The following is a 27,832-nucleotide window of genomic DNA, read 5'->3' as shown; positions in this document are numbered from 1 at the left end:
GGTCCCACGGTCATACAGGCTGTCATCACTTGGTTGTATATAGATGTCTATCTATATAAAGATATGTATATATTTACACACACAAGACTAGTATTGATGTATTAGTGGGCATTCTAACCATATATACAGTAGTACTGTGTAAAAGTTGTAGGCAGCTGTGGATAAATGTTGCAAAGTAAGAAATAGAAGCATTAATAATTTATTTTGTCAATTGAAAAAAATCAATTGAGTGAAGAAAAGAGTAATCTAAAATATCATTATTTGGTATAATCTCCCATTGCCTAGGGCCCACTAATATAATTCATTGCTGGGGGTCAACTACACAACTAATTGCAAATATTACCTGCCTTCCATTTGCAAATTCCTAAAACTGCACTGAACCAGGCCCAGAAGGGTCCAGGGCCCCATAGCACTATGATAGCAGTCGGGGAAAGCCTGGTTCTCCAACCACTATACAGTACATCTCATTAATGGAACAGGGCCCAGCGCTATGTGTTGCCTGTACATGCTCCAGGCCCCTTTCCAGTAGAAGCCTGCCCAGGGGAGGCGATTTAAAAGAAAAAAAAACTAAAACACTTATACATAGCTCTCCTGGATATCTGATGGTTCCCAGCATCCTCTTCAGCACTCTTCCAACCTATGACTGAGGTCACTGCTGGGGCCTGTGATTGGGCCTCAATGGTTACATACGCGGCACGGTGAGGTCATTGAAACGGATGGCTGAACTTCACAAATATTTAGTAGAAAATAAATTTGTGGAATTCACCCGACGCAGCTCAAGGGGTGCTCTTGAGAGTATTTTATACTGTATGGACCAATGAAAGAACAAAAGGACGGCGCTCTCAGGTCCAAAGGAATTTATTCGAAAAGAAGATTGCACCTAGTGCAATCTTCTTTTCGATTAAATTCCTTTGGACCTGAGAGCGCCGTCCTTTTGTTCTTTCATTGGTGCATCCTCCTGGTTTCTGACCAGTGTTATAGAGACGTGCTGCCACTCGCACTCTGACGAAGCCTAATATTGCTTAAAACGGTGTTGTGAACGGAGTCACAACCCGATCAGGTGAGAGGCCACCAGGTCCTGAGTTCCTTTCATAAACACCAAATAATTCATCTATATATTTATAATAGACCATCTACACCAGGGGTTTCAAACTCAACTCAGTATGTGGGCCGCAGAGCAAGATCCCAGCCAGTCGGCGGGCCGCACCGCGGCAAATTTAGCTCCACCCACTTTTATGTTGACTCCGCCCATTCATTTTTCATGTGCCCCCACACTGTATAATCCTCCTACAGTCACCCGTAAACTATATGCCCCCCCTCCATCTTTCCCCCAGTTACATATACACCCTTCATCTGCCCCCAGATTCATGTCCCTCCATCTCTGCCTCCAGATTCATGTTCCTCTATCTCTGCACCAGTGTCATGCCGTTCTCCCCCCTCCCTTCGTCTGCCCCCAGTGTCATGAGCCCCTTCATTCCACCTCAATGTTTAAAGAGGACCTTTCACCATTTTGCCCACAGGCAGTACTATATACTGCCGGAAAGCTGACAGTGCGCTGAGTTCAGCGCACTGTCGGCTTTCCCGATGTGGGCCCAGTGTGAAGAGCTTACGGTCCGGTAGCGTAGCTCTTCTATGGTCAGAAGGGCGTTTCTGCCACTCAGTCAGAGACGTCCTTCTTCACAGCACAGCCAATCACGCTGTGCTGTGAGAGCCAGGAGGAACTCCCCCCTCCCTCCCTGATAATGCTTGTCTATGGACGAGTACTGCGAGCAGAGGGAGGGGGGCGTTCCTCCCGGCTCTCACAGCACAGCGCGATTGGCTGTGCTGTGAAGAAGGACGTCTCTGGCTAACTGTCAGAAACGCCCTTCTGACCATAGAAGAGCTACGGTACCGAAGGTAAGCTCTTCACACTGGGCCCACATCGGGAAAGCCGACAGTGCGCTGAACTCAGCACACTGTCAGCTTTCCGGCAGTATATAGAACTGCCTGTGGGCAAAATGGTGAAAGGTCCTCTTTAACACACAAAAAAAACACTTATACTCACCATCCAACGCTCCCCCGCCGCGCTCTGCAGTTTCACTAATAGACCTGTAGGCGCGATGTGATGATGTGACGTCATCACATTGCGCCTATATGTCCACTAGCCGGAACGTAGCGGCTAGTCACGCTAGGGACGCCGGATCCGCGTTGAATACATTGCGAGATAATTATATCCACTAGCCGCTAGTGGATATAATCATCTTGCAATGTATTCAACACGGATCCGGAGTCCCTAGGCTTGTGCGGGCCGCACAAAATTGTTCGGGGGGCCACATGCGGCCCGCGGGCCGCGAGTTTGAGACCCCTGATCTACACTATAAGTGTGCTCGGTGTCTCTCTATTCTTTATACTGTATGGAGGCCACTATTGAGTATATTGTATTGTGTGGGGGTAGCTGTGGAGCATATTGTACTATGTGGTGCTTTATATCACACAGTATCTGTTTTATAGCTGACGTGATATTATTACAGGCTGAAATAACATTGCACAGTCACAGATCCTATGTGATGTGAATAGTGAAGGGATTACAACAGCGCTCACAAATCACCATGATCCCTTCAAACATAGTCCCCCCACTGATCTCTTAAACTGTTAGAACCCCCCAGCTGTTTCCTGAAGCAGGCAGCTCCCAGTATTGTTTACATGCTGAGTACTTCGCTGCTCACTCACCGTATTCTTGATTACCGTAGTTGTGGGTTCTATAGTTGTATCCCGTTCAGATACCATTGCAGTAACCAGAGGGCCGGCTCCAGGTTTTTATGGGCCCTTGGGCAACAGAGCCTCAGTGGGCCACCTTGTGGAGCAAATCACAATGAGCAAATCACGGAACAAACGACTTGTCTCTTCAGAACCTGTCAGACAAATATCTTAGACTTCTCACATTTCCATCCTCAACTTTTTACAAAAAAAATACAGGTAGTTCCCCATAGGACATGATTATGCAGCTATAGCCCCCCATTAGGTAGTATCCCCCATGGTGTAGGCATCCCCCTGTAGGTAATCCCAGTAGATCCCCCCAATAGGTAGTTTCCCCATGTTATAGGCATCCACATAAACCTAGTGACACCTGGTAGTTAATGCCCCTATGCTTGGGGCCAGGAGGTGATTGATTGGGAGAGGTTGTCTAGATGGGAGGGGGATGTGGCATTTAGTCTACTGTCATTATTAGGGGTCTCAGCACAGACTGGGGAGGGCAAGAGCCTCTTTTAAGATCCCCTAATAGTGACAGTAGATACCTGCTTATTACTCAGTGAGAGTGTCTTTATTTATTTATTTATTTATTTAATTTTACTTTACAGGTTGAAATAAAGAAGACCGGACTACTTCGGATAGAAGATTATTGCTTTTTTTTTTATATAATAAAAGAATTAACGAGGGTTCTCTGGGGAGTTTTATTTCAATAAAGATTTTTTTAAAGTTGTGTTTTTTTCTTACTTATTGTTGGCTTAGTAGTGGAAGCTATCTAATAGACGGCGTCCATTACTAAGCTGGGGCTTAGTGTAAGGGAGCGTTCACACTACCGTCGGTGTCCGAGAACTAGTGTCTGCTACTAATGTCCGTTCAAAATCTTGTGTGGACATTAGCATCGGACACTAGCTGTGTCCGTGACATTTTGCATTGATGTAAATGGACATCGGGTGCATTCTTTTACTGTTCGTTCTCAAAGATGTCCGACTTTTCAAGCGGACAGCAAAACCCAATATGTAGGTTTTTGCTGTCCGCTTGAAAGGTCAGACATCTTTGAGAACGGACAGTTAAGGACAGACACAAACTGTAAAAGAACGCACCCGATGTCCATGTAAATCAATGCAAAATGTCACGGACACAGCTAATGTCCACTGCTAATGTCCACACAAGATTTTGAACGGACATTAACAGCGGACACCAATGCTAGTGTGAACGCCCCCTTAGCCAGTAGAATGGCTAACACTAACCCCTCACTTATTACCCCGATGCCCACCGCCACCAGTGGTACTGGGAAGAGCCAGATACCGTCAGGTCTGGACCATCAGAAACTGACGATGCAGGACTGGGCGGCAGCAGGCTGGTATCATTAGGCTGGCAACGGCCAAAATAAATGGCCCTTGCCACCCTGATAGTGTCAGGCTGCTGCTGCTTGGTTTTGTATCTGGCAGGTTATGGAAAATAGGGGGGACCCTATTCTTTAGTTTAATAAATAAATAATTTTTTTAAGAAATGTGTGGGGTCCCCCCTATTTTCCATAACCAGCCAGATACAAGACTAAGCAGAAGCAGCCTGACACTATCACCCAGGGACTTAGTGCTATACTGTGGTTTATTCCCTCTCTTTATTATACAAACTCATCTATTTGATTGCAAGTCAAAGTAATCCCCTTTCCTACAGTCACTGCAGCCTTATTTCCCCTGTTGTTCCAATACTGCCTTCTTCCCCAGCACACTTTTCTCAGTAGCTACAGAAGTACCTTGCTTCCCTTTTGCTAGGTTTCCATAATGCCCTATTTACCCAGTGTGAGAAAGTGACAGGTAAAGTCCTGGAAGGATGCTATATCTCCCCCAGACTCCTCACTTATGTATGGTGAGTGAGATCACTACAGGGCTGTAGCAAAACCTCACCTGTGATTTTACCACTTCTTATCCTACAGCTGGAAGGAGCTCTCAAGCACAAGTGGGAGCTGGGCCTCATTAAAGGCCTACAAAGCCTGGCAAAGCTTCAGTCCTGAGCAGTTCCTGGGGAGAGTGGAGGAGCCGGGTTCTGTCTCAACAACCTCTGGTGAGAGACCGGTGTTTGAACCACAGCCTCTGTTTTGTTTTTTTCCATGTGGCTGAAGCAAGCCACACATATTACATAGTGTACCTGTGTTTAGTTAGCAGCTCAGACGAGCAGGTTTTGTGTTAGGGGGCGTTCACACTACCGTCGGTGTCCGACATGTAGTGTCCGCTCATGCAGGGTTTTTCTGTCCGCTTGAGAAGTCGGACATCTTCACTTGCGGACAGGGAAGGACGGGCACGGAGTGCAAAAGAACGCACCCAATGCCCATTGAGATGAATGACAGGTGTCACGGACACAGCTAGTGTCCGCTCCTAATGTCCGTGACAGATTTTGAGCGGACACTAGGAGTGGACACTACATGTCGGACATCGACGGTAGTGTGAACGCTCCCTTACTGTTTTTTTGCCCGAAGTTGAGGCTTGTTTATTTTCTGCCAGTTTTGCAAAATAAACATACAGGGTAAAACCAGTTTAAACCTTACCGCTGAGCCTACTCTCCCACACCACTTATTGCTGTAGTCGACTTCCCACAATAGTCACAAAAGTTTCACCTTCCATTTTTTAACTCAGTCACAGCAGGGCATTTCTTTCAGCCAATACTCAGAGCACGATAAATCTAAAAATAAAAATTTTGCAACACTGACTGAGTCTTCAAATGGTGCAGCAGAGGGGGAGACAACAAGCAGGACCTCTAGTAATAACAGTAATAAAGTTCCATTTCTGGGCTTCACCAGATTCCTCAAGATACATATAGTAAAGAAGTAAATTCTAAGCAGATAAGCAGTATCCATAATCATTTCATATCTTCTAAAATGAGGTATATACGGTTGCAAAGCTGACTGTATTGATTTCAGCACATATTCAGTTTTGATAATATCTTCCCCGCTACTAGAGATATTGGTGCTGTTACTTTTTCTACTGATATCACTGTACTGTCAAAGGTACTATAATACATGGCACCGCATCTGCACTGCCATATATTACAGTATGCAAAGTGTAAATGAAAGACTCAAAAGTTTTGCTTGTTGGGATGACATGGTAACCTTCAGTAGATCCCCCAATCACCATGGCAATGCATCATGCGGGTTCTTATGGGAGAGGCAAACATAAAGAGACCCCTTAGATACCACCATCATTTTCAAAGCTGTGTTTTCACCAATTGCAGCGTGATCTGAACTGATGAATTAATTGCGGGCATTAAGACCCCTGATACCTTGGTCAGCTTCCTGGCAGCACATGGGCACCATCATTTTAGGGAAGATTGCTGGCGCCAGGAACAAGATCCGGGGCAGGAGTTCTGTTGCCATAAGTGAACGCCACTCCCCTTGCCTGCTCCTGCCAGTGCACCACCCTCTTGACAGTAAATAGCCCAAATACCATATGACCAACTAAAACCAACAGCAATGATTCCTCAGAAACATTGGGGGCTAGAGAAAAAATTCCAACTGTGTCAGAATCAATGGAGCAGAAGCTATTAAATGATGTAAAGAACTAGACTTGTTGGAGGTGGTTAAAAAGTCCTCTTTAAGCATAGCCCCACTGGTCTAGGCTGTCAGGTGAACCTGACCCTGTATACAGATTCTGTAGCCCCCCCCTCCCCCCACCGTTTACATCTTCGCTTTCTTAGCTCTATGATTAGTCATTTATTAGAAGCATTCCTATAGTATAAAGATATACAGTATATAAGTAATCATAAACCTGACATTGTCTAGAATATGTTTTGTTTGGATCTGTACAAACACTATCCATATGATTCAGAGGAGGCAAGGTCAATGCGACAATACTGAAATATCAGATACAATGTTACTGTACAGTACATCCCAGAAACCTGCAAGGCACAGAATTCGGGCACCTTAAACCTCACTAAAAAGGCCACACCACAAAGGGAACCAGTGGTGTTAAAAATTCTGCAGGGAGTATGTTAGGAGGAGTTGTGCAGATTGATACAGTGTTGGCCAAAAGTATTGGCACCCCTGCAATTCTGTCAGATAATACTCATTTCTTCCAGAAAATGATTGCAAGCACAAACTCTTTGGTATTAATATCTTCATTTATTTTGCTTGCAATGAAAAAACACAAAAGAGAATGAAAAAAAAAAGTCAAATCATTGATTATTTTACACAAAACTCCAAAAATGGGCCGGACAAAAGTATTGGCCCCCTCAGCCTAATACTTGGTAGCACAACCTTTAGACAAAATAACTGCGAGCAACCGCTTCCGGTAACCATCAATGAGTTTCTTATAATGCTCTGCTGGAATTTTAGACCATTCTTCTTTGGCAAACTGCTCCAGGTCCCCCCTGAGATGTGAAGGGGGCCTTCTCCAAACTGCCATTTTGAGATCTCTCCACAGGTGTTCTATGGGATTCAGGTCTGGACTCATTGCTGGCCACTATAGAAGTCTCCAGTGCTTTCTCTCAAACCATTTTCTAGTGCTTTTTGAAGTGTGTTTTGGGTCATTGTCCTGCTGGAAGACCCATGACCTCTGCGGGAGACCCAACTTTCTCACACTGGGCCCTACATTATGCTGCAAAATTTGTTGGTAGTCTTCAGACTTCATAATGCCATGCACACAGTCAAGCAGTCCAGTGCCAGAGGCAGCAAAGCAACCCCAAAACATCAGGGAACCTCCGCCATGTTTGACTGTAGGGACAGTGTTCTTTTCTTTGAAGGCCTCTTTTTTTTTTTTTTTTTTTTGTTTCCCCTGTAAACTCAAAGTTGATGCCTTTTCCCAAAAAGTTCTACTTTTGTCTCATCTGACCAGAGAACATTTTTGGCTTTCTCAGGTAAGTTTTGGCAAATTCCAGCCTGGCTTTTTTATGTCTCTGGGTAAGAAGTGGGGTCTTCCTGGGTATCCTACCATAGAGTCCCTTTTCATTCAGACGCCGACGGGTAGTACGGGTTGACACTGTTGTACCCTTGAACTGCAGGGCAGCTTGAACTTATTTGGATGTTAGTCGAGGTTCTTTATCCACCATCCGCACAATCTTGCGTTAAAATCTCTCGTCAATTTTTCTTTTCCGTCCACATCTAGGGAGGCTAGCCACAGTGCCATGGGCTTTAAACTTCTTGATGACACTGCGCACGGTAGACACAGGAACATTCAGGTCTTTGGAGATGGACTTGTAGCCTTGAGATTGCTCATGCTTCCTCACAATTTTGCTTCTCAAGTCCTCAGACAGTTCTTTGAGCATGGAGAAAAGAAAGAAGACCAATGTGGTACACACAAGGACACAAGACAGAGGTTGAGTCAACTTTAATCCATTTCAACTGGCTGCAAGTGTAAATTAGTTATTGCCGCCACCTGTTAGGTGCCTCAGGTAAGTAACAGGTGTTGTTAATTACACAAATTAGAGAAGCATCACATGATTTTTCAAACAGTGTCAATACTTTTGTCCACCCCCTTTTTTATGTTTGCTGTGGAATTATATCCAATTTGGCTTTTTGGCAATTCTCTTTGTGGTTTTCCTTTGAAGACAAATTAAATGAAGATAATAATACCAAAGAATTTGTGATTGCAATCATTTTCTGCAAGAAAATGAGTATTATCTGACAGAATTGCAGGGGTGTCAATACTTTTGGTCAACACTGTATATATTTGTGGGGAAACATTCATTTCACATGGATAAGTCGCTTTCTCTTGTGAAAGAGATGTTCAAACAATATCATGTGTAATTAATGCTGTACCAGCAGGGGGCATGCTAGCAATGTAAAACAAAAAGATAAGCAGAAAGATACTGTTGCATGGAGAAAAAAGTATAATACCACTAGCAATACCCGCGACTTCATCCGTGGCCCCCTTCCCCTGGTGCGCGACACACCTGCAGCGCAGCCCCGGCCCCCCCCCCCCCATTTCCCCATGGCCACCGCGACACCGGGTTCCCTTCTCCCTCCACACATGACGCTGGTGGGCCCCTGCAAAGGGACTCCCTCCTCCTCCGCCGCCACCACCATATAATTACATACTTTAAATTTTAATCTGCATGAAAAACAAAAAATAAAATGCAATAACAAAAAGTTGTAAAAGCATTCTGCTAGAACCAATAGCATTAATGCTAACACTTACTGTATACAAAGATATCAAAAAAATAAGGTTTTTAGTTAACATTTTGATCAAACTGTAACACAGGCTCAGGTCCAGAGAGAGGGGACTATCTGTAGTGTACATTAAGCAGAATATTGTTGAAACACACATGCCTTTAATTCATTTGAGGCCAAGGCCCAGAGAGAAGTGAGTCAATGTAGTAAAGAATCCAATTTAAAAGAGTTCATTGGAAGATGTCTTATACAGTTTTATCAAAATATTAAGCAAGAACCTCACTTATATGTATTGTGGGGATGTTAGCTTGGTAGAGGCAGTGGCATGGGCCCAAACAGTCAAGACAGGGACACAAAATATGCAGCAAACTGGTTTATTTAGAAAAAAAAAAAAAAAAAAAAAACAACAACAGGGAAAATAAACCTTGACTTCAGGCACAAAACGAGCAAAACAAAATACAGCCTTAACTTCAGGCAAAAATGAAGTAAAAAAACCCCAAAAACCTGCTCGTCTGTGCAACTAACTAAACAGAACTGATAACCTAACTATACGTGTGGCTTATTTCCAGCCACATGAACAAAACAAAACAATATTGTCTCACCTGACTCAGGGTTACAGGACAGAACCATACACTTCCTTTCACCCCATGGAACTTCACAGGAATACAGGAGCTGCAGTCTTTTCTGGGCCAGTAAAGATCCAAAGGATCTGCACCTGGGTTGAGGCCTACTCCAGATCCGCCCTGGACCACACATTTGTCAGAAACCTGGGGCTGATAAATCTGGACTCCAGCACTCTGCCTGTCACCTTCTTACAGTATCTATACAGTAGGTATTAGCAGTAATGCTCTTGGTGCTAGCAGAGTGCACTTTATGTTTGCATTTCTATTACAGCCATGGCAACGTGCACTTGTACATCTTCTTCATATTGTTTGACAGTGCTGACCATTTCTGTGTGTTGGATAAAATATAAATCTTGAACAAATTAAAACATTTGTTCACATGGTACAATTTGGAGAGGAATTTCTTCCTGTCTTCATCTGCAAAATCATCTTCATCCTGAATCAGCCTCCCATTGTTTTCAATGGGAGGCAGTCATAGTCACTCCTTCTTTCTGTGTGCTGAAAAAGAAGCTACCAGCTCTATTTTGCCAAGTTTTCCCGGGCTGAATCACTACAGAACATATGGCATGGGGCCTTACGCTTGGTGAGCCCCATTGTATATGAGGCTAATTATGTTGTGCAAATCTGTGACAGAAAGCCCAGGTTTGATTTTGACTCTTCACAGAGTCAGTTTTTGGACAGGATTTTGTGGCAGAAGACGGTCTCAAATTTCCAAATCATAACTATAGTGCAAATCTAAGTCTACTCATAGCCTACACCAGTCCTAGGCTTTATTCACGCAACAGTTTTTTAACCCCTTCCTGACATCCGCCGTACTATTACAACGGATGCCGGGTGTTTAAACATGTCAGCCACCATAGTCGCTGGGTGTCTAATGTTTTATACAATAGACCCCCAGCGCTAATACCCATGATCGGTTCTCGCACCGATCGTGGGCATTAACACCTACTGCGCCTCGGTCAAAGCTGCCATTTTTCCGGCAATCTCCAGCACCTGCTAGGAGAAAAAGGAACCCATTGAAGTCAATGGGAGGCTTTTTTTTCAGTGTTGAAATTTCACACCAAATTCTTCATCATTTTCCTACATGTGAATAGACCCTTATGGCTAGTTCACATGGGGATAAGCACGGCGCATTTTGGTCCCGATTTTGACACGGGAAGCTTCAAAAGCGGCTTCCCGCTTCAGAGTAGGCCCAAATGAATGGGCCTAACCCAGACCGGGCTGCCGCGAGGCAGATGCCGCCGCTGAATCAGCCGCGGAATCCACCTGAAGAAAGGGCAGCTCGCTCATGGAAAAAAGGAAGACAGTGGTCTAAATAGACCACTATTGTGAGGGGGCAGATTCTAACGTGGATTCAGTGCCAAAATCCGCCGCCCCCTCTTGCTCCGTGTCAACGAGCCCTTAGGGTCTGATTTCAGACATTTACCATTTACTATCCTGTTCAGAGGGGCGATCTCCCCCGACCCACAAATATATGACTCGCTGGACTTGGGTAAGCAGATCTCACCAGTTCGGTAGCAGATTTGGTTTCATGCAGCTAAATCTTTCACTTGTATAACTTTCCGTGAGACTCAATATAAGATTTTGATGCACTGGTACCATACCCGGTTCTCCTCCATACTCTCAATCCCAGTGTTGCCTCCACATGCTGGAGGTGCTTCTCAGATGTAGGTCATTGCTTCATAATTTTTGGGGCAGCCCTCTGATCTATCCCTTTTGGTTGGAAGCCAAATACATGACTGATACGCTCTTCCTCCAGGGTGTTCTTACCCCCAAACATCTGGGTAAATAGACTTCTAAAAAAAATTTTGTATATTTGCACTGTGGCTAAGACCTTGGTAGCCCTCCACTGAAAGAGCACTCAGCCTCCTGAGGGCTCTGCTTTGGTGGCTCCTATTAAAGACGTTAGGAGCCTGGAATTCCTCGCGGCTACTCTGAACAACACCGTGGAGAACTTCAAATTCATCTGGACCTGATGGGATACATACTGTATTCTCCATGGTCTCTGATCTCCTTTCTTTTCCACAGCAAACCAAACAAAATACATGAGCATACAACTTATATAACTTAACATATAACTCTTGCAGAGGTTTGGCCCGTTCTCAGAATTTATCTCTCCACATCATTTCAGGTCTATCGATGTATTAATTTGCTTCAATATCAATTTCAAAGAATTATATCTAACTAAATAAAATAGCTGCAAATGATCACATTGTCTTATACTACAAGATGAAAAAAAATTCTAATATGATTTTTTTTAATGCTCTTGTTTTTCTAAATCATTCTCGATGCCAAAGTCATCTGTATAAACCGTGGCCTACTTGTGCCATGCCATCAGCATTTACTAATGTTCTAAATATAGCCTGAGCTCTTGGATCACCTAATGCCTAGATTACAGAGGGAAAAGAATATGCCAGCATCAAACTAAAACACAACTGTTATTCTTACAGCAAAATACCACTGACTATAAAATATTGTATGGAAAAGTAAACCCATCCAAGAAGATAATGCCATCCTGATGTTCACCTAATCCACACTTATTATTCTCTAAAATAATGTCTCCAGCTCACTAGTGATTGGCAACCATTTAATGCCATTTGTGACTTAGTTGCAAATGTTATTTTTGGGCTGGTCTTGCCACTTTTCGGCACGGACGTTGCCACCATCTTCGCTATATTCATGAACATTTATACCACAAAAGTATTGAAGATGCCGCCAGACCCTATGGCAGCCACATATACTATATTTTCTCCTACAATGCACAACCTCATCATGAATTAAGAGCCTCTGGCAGAGGGAACATTAAGACCAGCATATGCAGCTCTTAGTGAATCCACCCCTATAGGGATAACAGGCAACTTGTTGTTACTCATTCAGTATTTAAAACATATAGTTCTGCCCTTTACCTCGCCAAGCAAGACTATTTCACCGCCCTCATCTCTTCTCTCTCTGGCAACCCTAAAAGGCTTTTTGAAACCTTTCACTCCTTACTCACACCCAATGTGCAGACGCCATTCACAGACCTCAGTGCTGATGACCTGGCCACGTATTTCCATGATAAAATTGATAAGATCCGTCAGGAAATTACTGCCCAAGCCCCAGGTGGCATTGATCCCACCACCTACCATAGCAATGATCCCCTCACCAACCGCACTACAGACTGTCCATTCTCATCTTTTGAACCTGTTACAGAAGAGGAAGTCTCCCAACTACTTTCTTCATCTCGCCCTACAACCTGCAGCAGTGACCCCTTCCCCTCACACCTTCTCCAATCTCTGTCGCCTGCTGTCACTACTTACCTTACTAAAATATTTAACCTCTCTCTCTCTTCTGGAATCTTCCCATCCTCCTTCAAGCATGCTATTATAACCCCGCTATTGAAAAAACCCTCCCTGGACCCATCCTGTGCTGCTATCGACCCGTCACTAACCTCCCCTTCATCTCTAAACTCTTGGAACGCCTGGTCTATTCTCGTTTAATCCGCTATCTCTCTGCTTGACCCCTTACAATCTGGCTTCTGCGCTCTGCACTCTACTGAAACGGCTCTCACAAAAGTCTCCAATGATCTCCTAATGGCTAAATCCAATGGCGACTTCTCTCTTCTTATTCTTCTGGACCTCTCTGCAGCTTTTGACACTGTTGACCATCAACTCCTCCTCACTATGCTCCGCTCAGTTGGCCTCAATGACACTGCGTTCTCCTGGTTCTCCTCTTATCTCTCAGGCCGCACCTTCAGTGTATCATTTGCGGGCTCTGTTTCCTCCCCTCTTTCCCTTGCTGTTGGGGTTCCTCAGGGCTCGGTCCTAGGCCCCCTCCACGTTTTCTCTATACACAACCCCCATTGAACAAACCATTGCCAGATTTGGCTTCAGGTACCATCTTTATGCTGATGACACCAAATTATACACATCTTCCCGTGACATCACCCCTGCACTCATACAGAACACCAGCAACTGTCTCTCTGCTTTCTCAAATATCATGTCCTCACTCTATCTGAAACTAAATCTCTCCAAGACTGAACTACTGCTGTTTCCACCATCTAATAGATCTGTCCCTGATATATCCATTGTAGTCTCAGGCCTTACTATAACTCCTAGGCAGCAGGCCCGCTGCCTCGGGATCATGTTTGACGCAGACCTTTCCTTCACCCCTCATGTTGAATCACTCGCACGTTCATGTCACCTCCACCTCAAAAACATCTCCAGAATACGCCCTTTCCTCACCAGAGATACACTAAAGACACTTATTGTCTCTCTGATTCATTCTCGCCTTGACTACTGTAACTCCTTACTAATCGGTCTTCCCCTCACTAAACTCTCCCCTCTACAATCCATTCTGAATGCAGAGTCCAGGCTCATCTATCAGGCGAGACGCTACAGTGATGCCTCTGGTCTGTGCCAGTCACTACATTGGCTGCCTATTCATTATAGAATAAAATATAAAGTTATCACTCTCATCCACAAGGCTCTCCATAATGCCGCACCTCCATACATTTCCTCCCTCATCTCTGTCTACCGCCCAACCCGTGCTCTCCGTTCACTCAATGACCTAACACTTACATCCTCTATTATCAGAACCTCCCACGCTCGTATACAAGACTTCTCCCGAGCTGCACCACTTCTCTGGAATGCTCTACCCCGGACAATCAGATTAACTCCCAATTTCTACAGCTTCAAACGCAAACTAAAGGCGCATCTTTTCAGACAGGCCTATCACAATGTCTAACGTAAACCCTTAACCTTCCTCTGTCCCCGCTCCCACATTTCCCCACATGATATGATGTCATCTCAGGATAACTTTATCTGTCCAAGCTCCATCCACATGTTAAAGGACATGACTGTTGATGGCTCATTATGTTTGTGTAATGACAGTCACCTCTATTACAGAAGTGTCTGACCTCTGCATAAGCAAAACCGCCCCTGCTACCTCATTGTGTGAAATGACTTTCTTTGTAATGTATCTGTCTGTATTTGAACCCTACAAATTGTACAGCGCTACGGAATATGTTGGCGCTATAGAAATAAAATTTATTATTATTATTTATTATATTTGGTTTTACCACTCCACATTAAAGTAGTGGTAACTAAGTGCTGTTACCCATAGTATAAGTATAATTCATGTCACTACTAAATCCCAATACAGATACATACAATACAATTAATCAGAATAAGGATCCACTCTGTCCCATCTATGGTCTGAACCAGCAAGGCCCTACAATTTTTTTTTTTTTTCCAAATCTACATGGTGATACCAACTGAAATCAATTCGGAATGATGGAAATGATGTTGTTTTGTTGTTGAGTCACTCCCCAGTCATGTACCCAACAAAAGTGATGGTCTTTCCCCATTTTCTTCTGGCTTTACACCACCATTCAACAGTTGTTGGAGGTCTAAGAAATGAAACTTCCCTCTGATCATAGATTTATGAGGCTATAATAAAGTCATCTTGACGCTCATGTAGTGTAATCATAGATGATTATATTTTTCAGTCAGCATATGGCAGCATTATTCAATCATGATGAGGTGGCAATAATTCCTTGAGGTTTGTTGTAATAATTTGGTCTTGGACTGATACTGAATAAAATGTGAATTATGACTGTACCGTAGCGATATATTGGTATTACTCAGTCACCATAATAATTGGGTACAGATTAGTAACATCACTTAGATCATACCAGAATACTGGTATTATGTAGTTAAGGCACGGTGTTATTAGATTGCCATTCATGTCATGTCACTGCAGGGTAGTACTATTTGGCTTTGATAGGGCTGTGGAGTCCAAATTGGATATGTAAAATAAAATAAAATAAAATGAATAACTATTTAAAACTCCCTCCCCCCGCCTAATTTACTTATATTTAAAACAATTTTTTAAATTACCCATATACCTTGAATCGCCCCAGGGACACTTTCTGATAATCTGGCGACGTTCCGTTCACCGCTTCCAAAACGGAATGTCACCAGTACTCCCACTCCCTTCCCCCCCAACCCTATCAGTATCTACGTGCCTTTCTGTCCAGGAATGGCTCCTCTCCTCTTCAAGCACTAATGCAGTAGTCTGGATGTGCCTGGGAGACAAGCGCAGTAAAGATAGCAATCCAACTCTATTGCGAACTCCTCACAGGTACTTCTGGTCTGTGCACGGGCTAGGAGAGTGGAAGAGAAAGATCTCCAGCCAGCACACTGTGAAAAGAAGGAGGAAGATAGGCAAGTATGATGTGGTGGGGAGTATTCTCAGCAGGTAGCGGCCTATTTACCAACCTCCCCGGAACTGTTCACTGCCGCCCCTGCTTCCCGCTGAACTATACGCCGCGGCGGACCAGGCCGCGATCCCACTTCCACTATTATTATATTCGGGGGTCTTTTCAGACCCCCAAGTATAATAATTGGAGCCCCAGGGGAGGTGAGAGAACATAATAAACAATGTTACCTACCTCTCCGGGATCCGATGTCAATCTGACAATGCTGCAGCCCAGGCCCCGCCCACAAGAAGTGGGTAGTAGATCTTTTGACTTGGTCATTTTATAAGTACTGTATATACTCGAGTAAGCCGACCCGAATATGAGCCGAGGCCCCTAATTTTACCACAAAAAAACGGGAAAACTTATTGACTCGAGTATAAGCCGGAGTTTTTGGGTGCAGTAGTTGCTGGGTGCTGGGGAGGGGGTGTTTTGGTTGTCTGTCTGCCCCTTCCCTGAGCTTGAGGACTGAGTTTTTTTTCTCCCACTTGGAATTCAGCCTGGCTGAATATAGGGTATCTGCAGTGCTCCTATTAACCCCTTCTCGACGGAACAGAAGCACTGCAGACAGGGGTGAACCATGGCTTTCTGCCGCCTGAAGCAGACATCAGAAAGCCGCCCCCCCCTTCCTGGGAGGAGGGGGTGGGGTTGAGCGGAAGGGCGGCGGGGTGGGGCTGTGCGGAGGGGCTGTGTGGAGGGGGCGGGGCCAAGCGGAGCGAGCGTCTTTAGCAGGCAGAGAGCAGGCACGGAGAGGACCTGCTCTATGACTGAGCATGAGGGGCGGCCGCTGGAGCAGCGCTGCTCCAGTGGCCTCCCCAATCCACCTCTCAGCGACGGTGACCCCAAGCCAGTCCAGGACAGCTTGTCCTGGACTGGCTTAGGTCAGCAAAAATGCCACCCTCCCCGTGGCCCTGGCATAGCGCTGCCTGAAGCGGTCGCTTCAGGTCGCCTCATGGGAGGTGCGGCGCTGACTGCAGATCCCCTATATTCAGTAGACCAGGCACTTTCAGACACACAGATACCTAATGTGTATGTGTTTCACAGTCAATTTCTACTTTTATATGTATTCTAGGGAAAGGAGTGATTTAGAACTTTTATTTACTTTATTTTTTCTTTTCAAAGCTTCTTTTTTTCCCCCCATTATTTTATGGGAGATTTTATACATTACTATTGCAGTTGGTCATAGACCCCCAACCCAAACAAAAAAAAAATTAAATAAAATTTATTTTTTGCTTGACTCGAGTATAAGCCGAGGGGGCCTTTTCAGTACAAAAACTGTGTTGAAAAATTTGGCTTATACTCGAGTATATACGGTAGCTCGCATGCTGAAAAAGTGTGAGCACTCCTGTCCTAATGGAACAACTCCTTTGAAACGTTAGCATGACTAAGGCCCAGTTCACATTTGCGTTCTGGTTTCCGTTCGGGGAGTCCTCTTGAGATCCCCCCAAATGGAAACCTATCCGCATAAAAAAACGGTTACCTAAGGAAACCTACGGACCCCATAGACTATAATGGGGTCCGTGTGGTTTCCGCACGAAAAATATGGAGAGAAAAGTGTTGTTTGAAGGACTTTTCTCTCTGCATATTTCATGCGGATAGGGGAATGGAATGGCCCGAACGAAGATGTGAACTGGACCTTACATATACCTTATACCGCACAGACTCTACAGACATGATGCTATGAGTATGACCAGCTATTAGAAGGATCCTTTGTGCTAACTGCAATCCTCCTGAGCTCCTATTTCCATTTCTCAGCAGCAACAGGCAGTTCACTGCCATGTAAACAAGCTCTCTCCTGAAACAGCTTTTAAATGAATCATTCTCAGTATATTCACCTCACAGTCGCCCCCATCAGCATCACAACGACATTGTAGCCTTTTTTACTTACAATATGTAAGAGTAGTATGCCTGTGTAAATATGATGCACCAGGAAATTCTATATTTAACCATTTCAGGACCAGGCCATTTTCCAACCAAGACATACAATTTATTTTATAAATGTAGTTTTGAGGAGTATAATAATATATTTGCTTGGGTTATTCAAATTATTTTTTGTTTTGTTTTTTGGTGATAAATAGCTTTATTTTTTTTTTTACTATCCGCTAAAAACCAAAACACAAAAAGAGAGGAAGTGTCTGCTTTTCACAGTTTTTCATGTTTTCATTTAATAGCACACATTGCTTGGGATGGAATATGGTATATCATACAGAACAAAATATGTGTTTTAATAGTGGAGTCAGTGTCGTTGAGTAGTTAGTTTCAATGGATTAGCACAGTGTCTGTAATTGGTGTACACAATCCAGGATGCATATATATTCAGTAATACATTTATATATTTTTATAAAAATTAGCAATAATAGTGTGTTTTCTAGCCATGGTCCCTTCATATTGTATATTTGCATATATTTGTGGCCACATTGGCTACAGGAGGCTTTTGTTTGAGTGGTACTTAGCAACGCAGACATTACGGCAGCGGACCTGGTGGATTGATCAACATATAGACTTTTCAAAGAAATATTATGACATGTTATTACAGGATGAAAATTTTTTTTGAGAGAAGTCCTCAGTAGTTGATACCTTTTTCAATGGCTAACTTAAAAAAATATTGACGACATATTGCGAGCTTTCGGGACTACTAAAGGTCCCTTCATCAGGATGGTATAACAGAATTTCAGAAGGCAGGCATATTTATACAGGAATGGAGTGTTAGATGCAAAATAGATGAAAAACAGAACATGTAAATAAACAGTTTAAAAAAAACCAAACATATATATCAGTTCACAGGAAAGTTCTCTGTGTTTATGGCTCCTTTGATCAGTGACGTGGTGTCTAGTTGTTGTGAAACATCATTACAGGTTATAGATTCTAGATTTTAAGGACACGTTGATCCAGGGTTTTTATACTAACAGATTGGAGTCAGGAAGGAATTTTTTCCCCTGAAATGGGGCAATTTGCATGAGCCTCATGGTTTTTTTTGCCTTCCCCTGGATCAACACTGTAAGGGATTGTAGAGTTATAGGTTGGACTTGATGGACTGATGTCTTCATCCAACCTCATCTACTATGTAACTATGACATCACAGGTGAGAGGTTGCAGAAAGTAGCTTGGGAGGTCAGGGATCCCTAAAAATCTATGTGGCAGATGACCTTGTTGTCAGATTCTTGGAGTCACAAAATAGTGTGGGGTTCTGTTACTGTCTTCCTTCTGAGACCCTCCACCTCCTTTTATTTTACACTGTTTGCATGTACAGTACAGACCAAGGACACAACAGTGTAACATGGCTAGCAATATTCATTCTTCGGGAATGAGGGAACGTTACAGCCAAAGAACAATCTGATTAAATTTTAGGTTTAATATGTGTAATAGAGGTTATAGTGCATTACAATAAAGAGATGGCATAACACAAAGACAAATACAGTACAGACCACGCCTTCTCATTCAAAGAGTTTTCTGTATTTTCATGACTAGGAAAATTGTAGATTCACACTGAAGGCATCAAAACTATGAATGCATATGGAATTATGTACTTAACAAAAAAAAGTGTGAAACAACTGAAAATCAGTCTTATATTCTAGGTTCTTCAAAGTAGCCACTTACTGCTTTGACACTCTTGGCATTCTTTTGATGAGCTTCAAGAGGTAGTCACCGGAAATGGTTTTCATTTCACAGGTGTGCCCTGTCAGGTTTAATAAGTGGGATTTCTTGCCTTATAAATGGGGTTGGGACCATCAGTTGTGTTGTGCAGAAGTCAGGTGGATACACAGCTGATAGTCCTATTGAATAGACTGTTAGAATTTGTATTATGGCAAGAAAAAAGCAGCTAAGTAAAGAAAAACGAGTGACCATCATTACTTTAAGAAATGAAGGTCAGTCAGTCCGAAAAATTGGGAAAACTTTGAAAGTGTCCCCAAGTGCAGTTGCAAAAACCATCAAGCGCTACAAAGAAACTGGCTCACATGAGGACCACCCAAGGAAAGGAAGACCAAGAGTCACCTCTGCTGCGGAGGATAAGTTCATCCGAGTCACCAGCCTCAGAAATCGCAGGTTAACAGCAGCTCAGATTAGAGACCAGGTCAATGCCACACAGAGTTCTAGCAGCAGACACATCTCTACAACAACTGTTAAGAGGAGACTTTGTACAGCAGGCCTTCATGGTAAAATAACTGCTAGAAAACCACTGCTAAGGACAGGCAACAAGCAGAAGAGACTTGTTTGGGCTAAAGAACACAAGGAATGGACATTAGACCAGTGGAGATCTGTGCATTGGTCTGATGAGTCCAAATTTGAGATCTTTGGTTCCAACCACCGTGTCTTTGTGCGATGCAGAAAAGGTGAACGGATGGACTCTACATGCCTGGTTCCCACCGTGAAGCATGGAGGAGGAGCTGTGATGGTGTGGGGGTGATTTGCTGGTGACACTGTTGGGGATTTATTCAAAGTTGAAGGCATACTGAACCAGCATGGCTACCATAGCATCTTGCAGCGGCATGCTATTCCATCCGGTTTGCATTTAGTTGGACCATCATTTATTTTTCAACAGGACAATGATCCCAAACACCTCCAGCCTGTGTAAGGGCTATTTGACCAAAAAGGAGAGTGATGGGGTGCTATGCCAGATGACCTGGCCTCCACAGTCAACAGACCTGAACCCAATCGAGATGGTTTGGGGTGAGCTGGACAGCAGAGTGAAGGCAAAAGGGCCAACAAGTGCTAAGCATCTCTGGGAACTCCTTCAAGACTGTTGGAACACCATTTTGGGTGACTACCTCTTGAAGCTCATCAAGAGAATGGCAAGAGTGTGCAAAGCAGTAATCAAAACAAAAGGTGGCTACTTTGAAGAACCTAGAATATAAGACAGATTTTCAGTTTTCACACTTTTTTATTAAGTATATAATTCCACGTGTTAATTCATAGTTTTGATGCCTTCAGTGTGAATCTACAATTGTCAGTCATGAAAATACAGATAACTCTTTGAATGAGAAGGTGTGTCCAAACTTTTGGACTGTACTGTATTTGTCTTTGTGTCATGCCATCTCTTTATTGTAATGCACTATAACCTCTATTACATATATTAAACCTAAAATTTAATCAGATTGTTCTTTGGCTGTAACATTCCCCCATTCCCCAAGAATGAATATCGCTAGCCATGTTACACTGTTGTGTATGGTGTGGATTTACTGGTGTCTTGTCGTACTGTAGGTGGCAGTTTCGTATGGATACATGAATGTAAAAGGGAGTTTCACTCCTATATAAACTAAAGTGGTAGGTGAGGATGGAAGGGAATGAAGGAGCGGAGTTCCCTTTTATGATTGCATCAGTATCAATTATTTGTGAGCCGTGAGTACGGTGTACAGATTACCTCCAGAATTGGTAAACAGTGTGTGGATATATCGTGGATGTGACTCTGATCCCGGACAGTGCTACAATTTTTTTTTTAATAGTTTTTTTTTCTTTTTGTTTAATAGAATTTCAGAGGGCATTATAACATTACTTTATGTTGCTGAAACATTAGCCCCTGTTACAGGAGGAATGAAGCCTCCTGAGTTACACTGCAGGTCTGATTTTAGTCCTCCATGACCCAGCGGCTTAATACAGGTCCCGGCCCCTTGTGAATCACATAAGAGCTGTATATATAGCGATAAGGAAGGGACAGTTTTAAACCATCTCTGCCTTCTCTTTGGGAGGTCTGACTGTTGTAGCAGCTGACTCTCTGCTTTTGCATCTGCACAATGTCATTCAGCTGCTTAACTCTGCAAGGGCATATGTCCTCAGAGAGTTAAGAGTGGATGCCTAAAGCCTACAGGCAGTCTGGAACCTTCTGCTGCAGAAAAATGAAATCTACACAATGACTGGTAGCTTTGTATAACTAACACAGTTCTGTTTTTAGGCCAAGGCCCCACATTGTGGAAATGCAGCCTTATTTTGTTGCAGAATTTGTTGTGTTTTTTTCTAGCCAAAGCTAGGAGTGGATTGAGCAGAAGGTAGACATAAAAGAATTTACTATATATTTCCCATTCCTTTTGTAGACATTCTTGGCTTTGGCTCAAAAACAACGCAGCAAAATCTGCAACAAAAAAAATGCGTTTCCGTAACGTTGGGCCTAACCCTCAGACTGTTTTTGCTTCACTGACAACACACGGACCTGCACCCATTTCTTTATCTGTTGTTGTTCGTGGAGAGACTACAGACAACAAACAACCTTATTCGGAGACATAACAAGTAACCATGGGTCCCCACAGCAAAACCTGTAATGGAGCCCCAATGACTATAACCACCTTACAGCAAGCTCAGAACTTGAAAAGTATTTTGGTCTCCATTACACACAGAGATTATACACAGAGTGATTTTTGTAGTACATATAATGCACACAGTGATGTCACAGTACAGGAATATTACATATGGTGATATCAAGAGTAAGGATAGTACAAGGACAGTAAACACAGAGATGTCACAGTATAAGAATAAAGCACATAATAATGTCACAGTGTAGAGGTAATATATACAGAGATGTCACACTAAATGGATAATGCACGCAGTGATGCCACAGTACAGGGATAATGTCCAGTATGACATCATAGTACAGGGATAATGCACACACTGTGACATCACAGCATATGTAGAAAGCAATTATAGTGATGCCACAGTAAAGTAATGAAGCTAAATTAAGTTTTCTCATCTCCTTTCATAATTATTACTATTTACTATTTGAGTCCCCTTAGTTGTTGGGCCACATAGCAGTTGCTATATCTATTAGCCTGGTAGTTACACCCCTGGATCTTCTTAAAGTGATGAAAAAGCTCATAATATATACTTCATAGAATTTAGTAAACAATTATTTCATTTATCCATGTAGCTGGCTAAAATCTATACACCTGTAAACAATTTTACCTTACTAGGAATTTGCCCATCATCACAAAATTGATTTGGCAATTTAGTAAAAAAAATAAATAAAAAATTGCACTGTAATAATGTGCATAGGGATAGGTCAAAATTGTTACACATATATCAACAACCTCCTGAGTGTAAATTTTGGTGGACCTGTCCAGAAATGGAGATCTTAAAGGAATACTACCATTAAAATCATATTTTTTGTAGATCACAAGTAGGAATAGCCTTAAGAAACGCTATTCTTCTCCTACCTTTAGAAGTCTTCTCCACGCCTGTATGCAAATGAGTTCTCTCACAGAACTGGGGGCAGGCCCCAACGCTCAAACAGCACTGGGGGCATCCCCAATGCTGCGAGAGAACTCTCCAGTGCGGCCTCCATCTTCTGTGTAAGTGGCCATTTTTCTTGTGGCCGCGGGCATGCGCAGTCTCCTTTGCCTGAGGCCTAGAAGTTTGAACCTAGCTCCAGAAGAAGACGCACAGAGAGGCGGTTCCTGAAGAAGATGGAGGCGGGACTGGAGAATTCTCTGGCAGCATTGGAGACGCCCCCAGTGCTGTTTGAGTGCTGGGGACCGCCCCCAGTGCTGCAAGAGCACTCATGTGCATACACACAAAAACGGGGATTTCTACCAAACCGCGGTGTGGAGAAGACATCTAAAGGTTATTCCTACATGTGATCTACAAAAAATGTGATTTTAATGGTAGAATCCCTTTAAAACATTGTATGGAGATGCGAATTGTGGACAGAACCACACATAAAATAGTGATTAATATAGATTAATATAATTTTTTAGAATGTCAATGTGAAAATGTCCCAGAAAGGACTTGTGTTATTGGTAAATAAAGGAAAGCAACTCACTCATCTCTAGCTTCTTTTTGATGAGAAATTTCCTGACCCTAAAAAATAGATATTACAGATATTATTTTGCAAATATAAAGGGAAGGATTTGCAGTTATGTAAAATAAGTGCCTAGAGGATGAATCTGTTAAAATGGAGTCAGCATAAAAAAACCTCTCGAATGAATCTTTATGAGTTCCGGTAGGGCAGGCAGCAAGATGTTAAGAACCTGAGAAAAAGCGTATCCAAAAATAGAGAGGAAAATACACGGACCAGCAAAAGGGTAACAATGTTTTGAACTTTTGACTTTCAGGCTCCATATCTCTCCATGCACTACAGCTGTGCACGAGACTACCATCATTCCATAGAAAATACTATGAAATGATGGTAACTATTTAGCTTAAGATTAGTTGTGCAGATTCTTGTCATGGAACTGCATTGTTACGGTTTTGCTCCTGGTGGTGGAAAAATCTATAAATGACAACCTGTTCCCTAACAGCTCAGTGTATTATTGGGTTGCAACTCAAACAATAGCTCACTGGTCCATATCAAGGATCAGCCATGAAGAAGATTTTCCAAAACAAGATACAGCATCATCCAGGTAATCGATAACGGCCAATAAAATTGCCAAACTGCATCATGTGAGTGCCAAGACAGTTGGTAGAATATGAAATGAAGTCCTTCCATCCAAGAGATGAACATCCAGGAAAAATATTGGAGTCAATAAGTTAGTTCATTACAGTTCTGGCTTGACAAACACAGCAGTATGCTTCGTAATAGTGAGATAATTGATGTCCATGTAAGCACCATGTGAAGCAAGTTACACAAGTCTAGAATGGTGGCCCCAAGGTGAAGAAGCCTTGACTTCAACATTGTCATAAGAGGAGTTGGCTCCAGTTTGCAAATAAGTTCAAAAAGTGGTCAGTACAAGATTGGAAACGGGTGATTTGGAGCGATGAGAATATAATCAATAGACTGAAGAAACAAGGGAAAAGAGGGCTAATGGATCAAGAAATTGAAGGAACAGTCATGTTTGGTAGAGGAAGTCTGATGTTATTGGGTTGTAAGAGTTGGATACTTGACCAGAATCAATGTTGGTCTCAATGTTGAGCTATATGTGAGTATCCTACAAGACGAGTTACTTCGTATACTCGAGTACTATGGGCGTGAAAAAGACAACATAGTGTACCAGCAGGACAACGTCCCAAAGCATACATTGAGATTAGTGAATAAATGGTTCAACAACAATGAAGTTAGGTGCTAGATTAGTCCCCAGACCTCAATCAAATTGAACGCTTGTGGGTAGAGTTGAAGAAAAAGCTGTATTCATACCCAAGTGAGTCGACCATTATGCACCAACATTGGGAATGTGTTGAGACACAGAGACCTGGGATTAGATTTTGGTCGAGACATGCTTGAATCAGACTGAGAGCATGCTGAGAAGGTTTCAGGCAAAATAATAAAAAAATTACAATTTAGATTTTTAGGATCAAAATAGTAACAATGCAGTTACCTGCATAATTAATCATATGCTAAATAGTCGCTAGTCAAATTTATGTAGGAGATAGCCAAGATGACTGTCTATAAAATGATGGTAGTCTGATGTACGAAGTTGTAGTGGTTGGTGAGATATGGAGCCTGAAAGTAAAAAGTGCAAAATATTGTTAACCTTTTGCTGGTCAGTGTAGTTGCACCATATGGTAAAGTAGGAAGCATGATGAAAACCAGACATCAAAGCAGCCACAGTGTAATCTAGGGGAAATGTAACCGCACACCGTCTTACCTTTAGTACAACATTTCCTTGAAAATGCCATTTTTAAAAAATATGAGGCAGTGTGCCAGAGCCCCCAAGGGATCTGTATTCAGTTCTCTGACACCCCCCACTGTGTGAGATTCTCATTTGCATATGTCTAAAAACTGATTTTTGCAAGCAATGGTGCAATTATTGGGCATCTAAATATCTAAAGGTATAGTGGTGCTCTACATGACAATTTACTGGGGCTTGTATGATATGGAGTTTACAGTTGACAGACTCCTGTATACAGTGTTATATATGTCTTTTATATTTCTGCCCACTGTTTTAGTATCATCACCCATGTCAAAAAATTGTAGGTCACTCAGTCCCCAGTACAAATCCATATTAAATAGTCTGTAAAGGAGCAGAGACTTTTTTGAATCACTTACATGACAGCCTCCTCCACAGTGATGGTACAACAGACCCAATGGACAGACCAAACATGGACGTTTCAGTGTCCTAACATTCCTAAGGGTGAGGATCAAAATACATTTTTTCTGATACAAATTTTCTGTTAGTCTTGGCGAAAAAAAGAGACATGGCTTGCAAGCCAAACTAAGCATCATATTTACTAAAGATATTGGCTACAATTCCTCGTTGTAATGTGTTGGTGAACTAGTCAGTATCAATAAGCATGAGCCAAAACATGCCACACTAATAGTCAATTACTAGATATACCTCAGTGTCTCCATGGTGTTCCTATAGGCCTGCTTCACACAGGTTTGATTCATAAGATATGGGCTGGATATTGGACGTATTGCCGGATCAGTTGGATGCTGGACTCTCAGCATCATGGTCATCTATAAAGCTAGGAGTCCCAAGCCTAAAAGAGTTATCTCACTCATACAACCTTTTCTGTAAATGAGTACCCATTAGCCATAAACAAATTACAACAGGGTGAGAGGATAAAAATGGGGAGTGCTTGGAGCTGTCATCACTGGGCAAACCTGTTTGCTGCTAAACACTTCTCCTACTTAAAACATGTAGAATTCCATGGCCTCCATTGAACCAAATGTGGAATCATCTTCTACGTGGTTATGCAGACCACTCACTTTTTAACATCTCAATGGGAAAGCTTAGACTCTATTGTCTGACCATCATAGGGGATTGTTTGTTGACATAGTATAAAGTACATGAGATGAGGGGACTACGAGTGAGCGCATTACAGATTGCTTACCCATTCATCTGCTTACAATCATTGCACAATGAAAATGAGGTAATAAATAAAAAGCGCTGATAAATGTGTATATTGTGAAGTGGTGATTGGTATTACCACAGAACCTGCCATGTAGACAGAACCCAAGTTAGTCGTCATTTTTAACTTTACAAAAACACACAATTACAAACAATAGTATTGCTAATGCATAACCAGACTACTAATATTCAAAAGACCTCGCCATCAATAATCTCCATTTGATAGTTTTTTCTTTCTATTGAAGTAATCTATATAGGCCCGCTTTTGCAGCTTCTCTTGTGTACACTGTCATATACATTGCAATCATATTTCTTTCACAAAAGGTATATGCCAGCTTTTTGAGATACAACAGGAGGAAAAAGCAGTCTGATATCGGAGTCCACTGACAAAGTCACCATAACAAATACAACACAATGCCATAGGGTGGGGGTGAGAACATGTCATGATGTATCATTGCAGTAGCTTCACCACTTTTCTAGGGAATAAGTTCAGACAAAGTATTACTATGTTGCTCTGGTATATGTGAGATCTTATATAACACTATGAAATAACTATTAATTTAATCCATAAGGTCATAAATGATATGATACATATTAATAGGAAGTGAGTGGTAAAGACAGAAACTAGACCTCATGCACATGGACCACATACAGGACTAGGCTACAAAACTGCAGGCACTCAGCAGGTTTCCTACACAAGCAATGTTTCAACAGAATTCCTATGTAATACATTCCCGAGTGTATACAATGATATTTTATTCCATATGAATCTAACAGAGAAAAAAAAACCTCTAAACGGATCTAACCTTTGTCCAAAAGGGGTCATGCATATTCATGGTTCTCCTAATTCACTTCTTTTGGAGTTTGCCAAGCAAGTGTATTTGTCTGTGTCCATGAATCTCATAGAAGTGAATGGAAAAAGCCATGTGGCCACCTCTCCATTTATTCTCATCCTGGATGGGACAGTCAGTGTCCACATCACCGGGCAGTATGGTAGTCAGGTAACAAAATGGAGTCTTATTTGTGATATACAACACACTTACCATAGAGACGGTGTACTGAAAAACTGTAGTTCTCTTGTAATGCCAATCTGTCAAGAAACTGATTTCCCAGAGAGATGACCAGCAGATCAATGACTTCTTGGTTTTATGCTAATAAAACAAACAGAGGAATATCAAATTAAAATATTTGTTTTCAGGCATGTCCAACAAAGTCAAGACAATAGACACTGTAGAGAAGATTTACTGAGCAAAGTGCCCCCGATTTCTGGCATAACTCATGCATAACAAAAAAAAAAAACGTGGACATAGCCTAACGTACAACACTTTTACAATTACACAATGAATAACCTTTATTTGCTGAAGCCATAATAATAATAATAATAATAATAAATAATAATAATAATATAATCATACCTCCTTGTATGTATACA

General features: G+C 42.4%; 1 protein-coding gene across 1 annotated transcript in view; it reads right to left on the bottom strand.

Moving 5' to 3' along the window:
• The window catches only part of MYPN (myopalladin), a 123,745-nt gene that overhangs the window by 81,005 nt on the left and 14,908 nt on the right, over window positions 1-27,832 (bottom strand). Inside the window, exon 2 of the mRNA XM_075258159.1 lies at window positions 27,444-27,551. The gene's annotated coding sequence lies outside the window, so the exon portion shown is untranslated. The remainder of the gene's footprint in view (window positions 1-27,443; window positions 27,552-27,832) is intronic.

The sequence above is a fragment of the Leptodactylus fuscus genome, chromosome 10 (assembly GCF_031893055.1).
Source record: "Leptodactylus fuscus isolate aLepFus1 chromosome 10, aLepFus1.hap2, whole genome shotgun sequence".
NCBI lineage: Eukaryota > Metazoa > Chordata > Amphibia > Anura > Leptodactylidae > Leptodactylus > Leptodactylus fuscus.
This window is presented reverse-complemented; position numbering and strand designations above follow the sequence as displayed.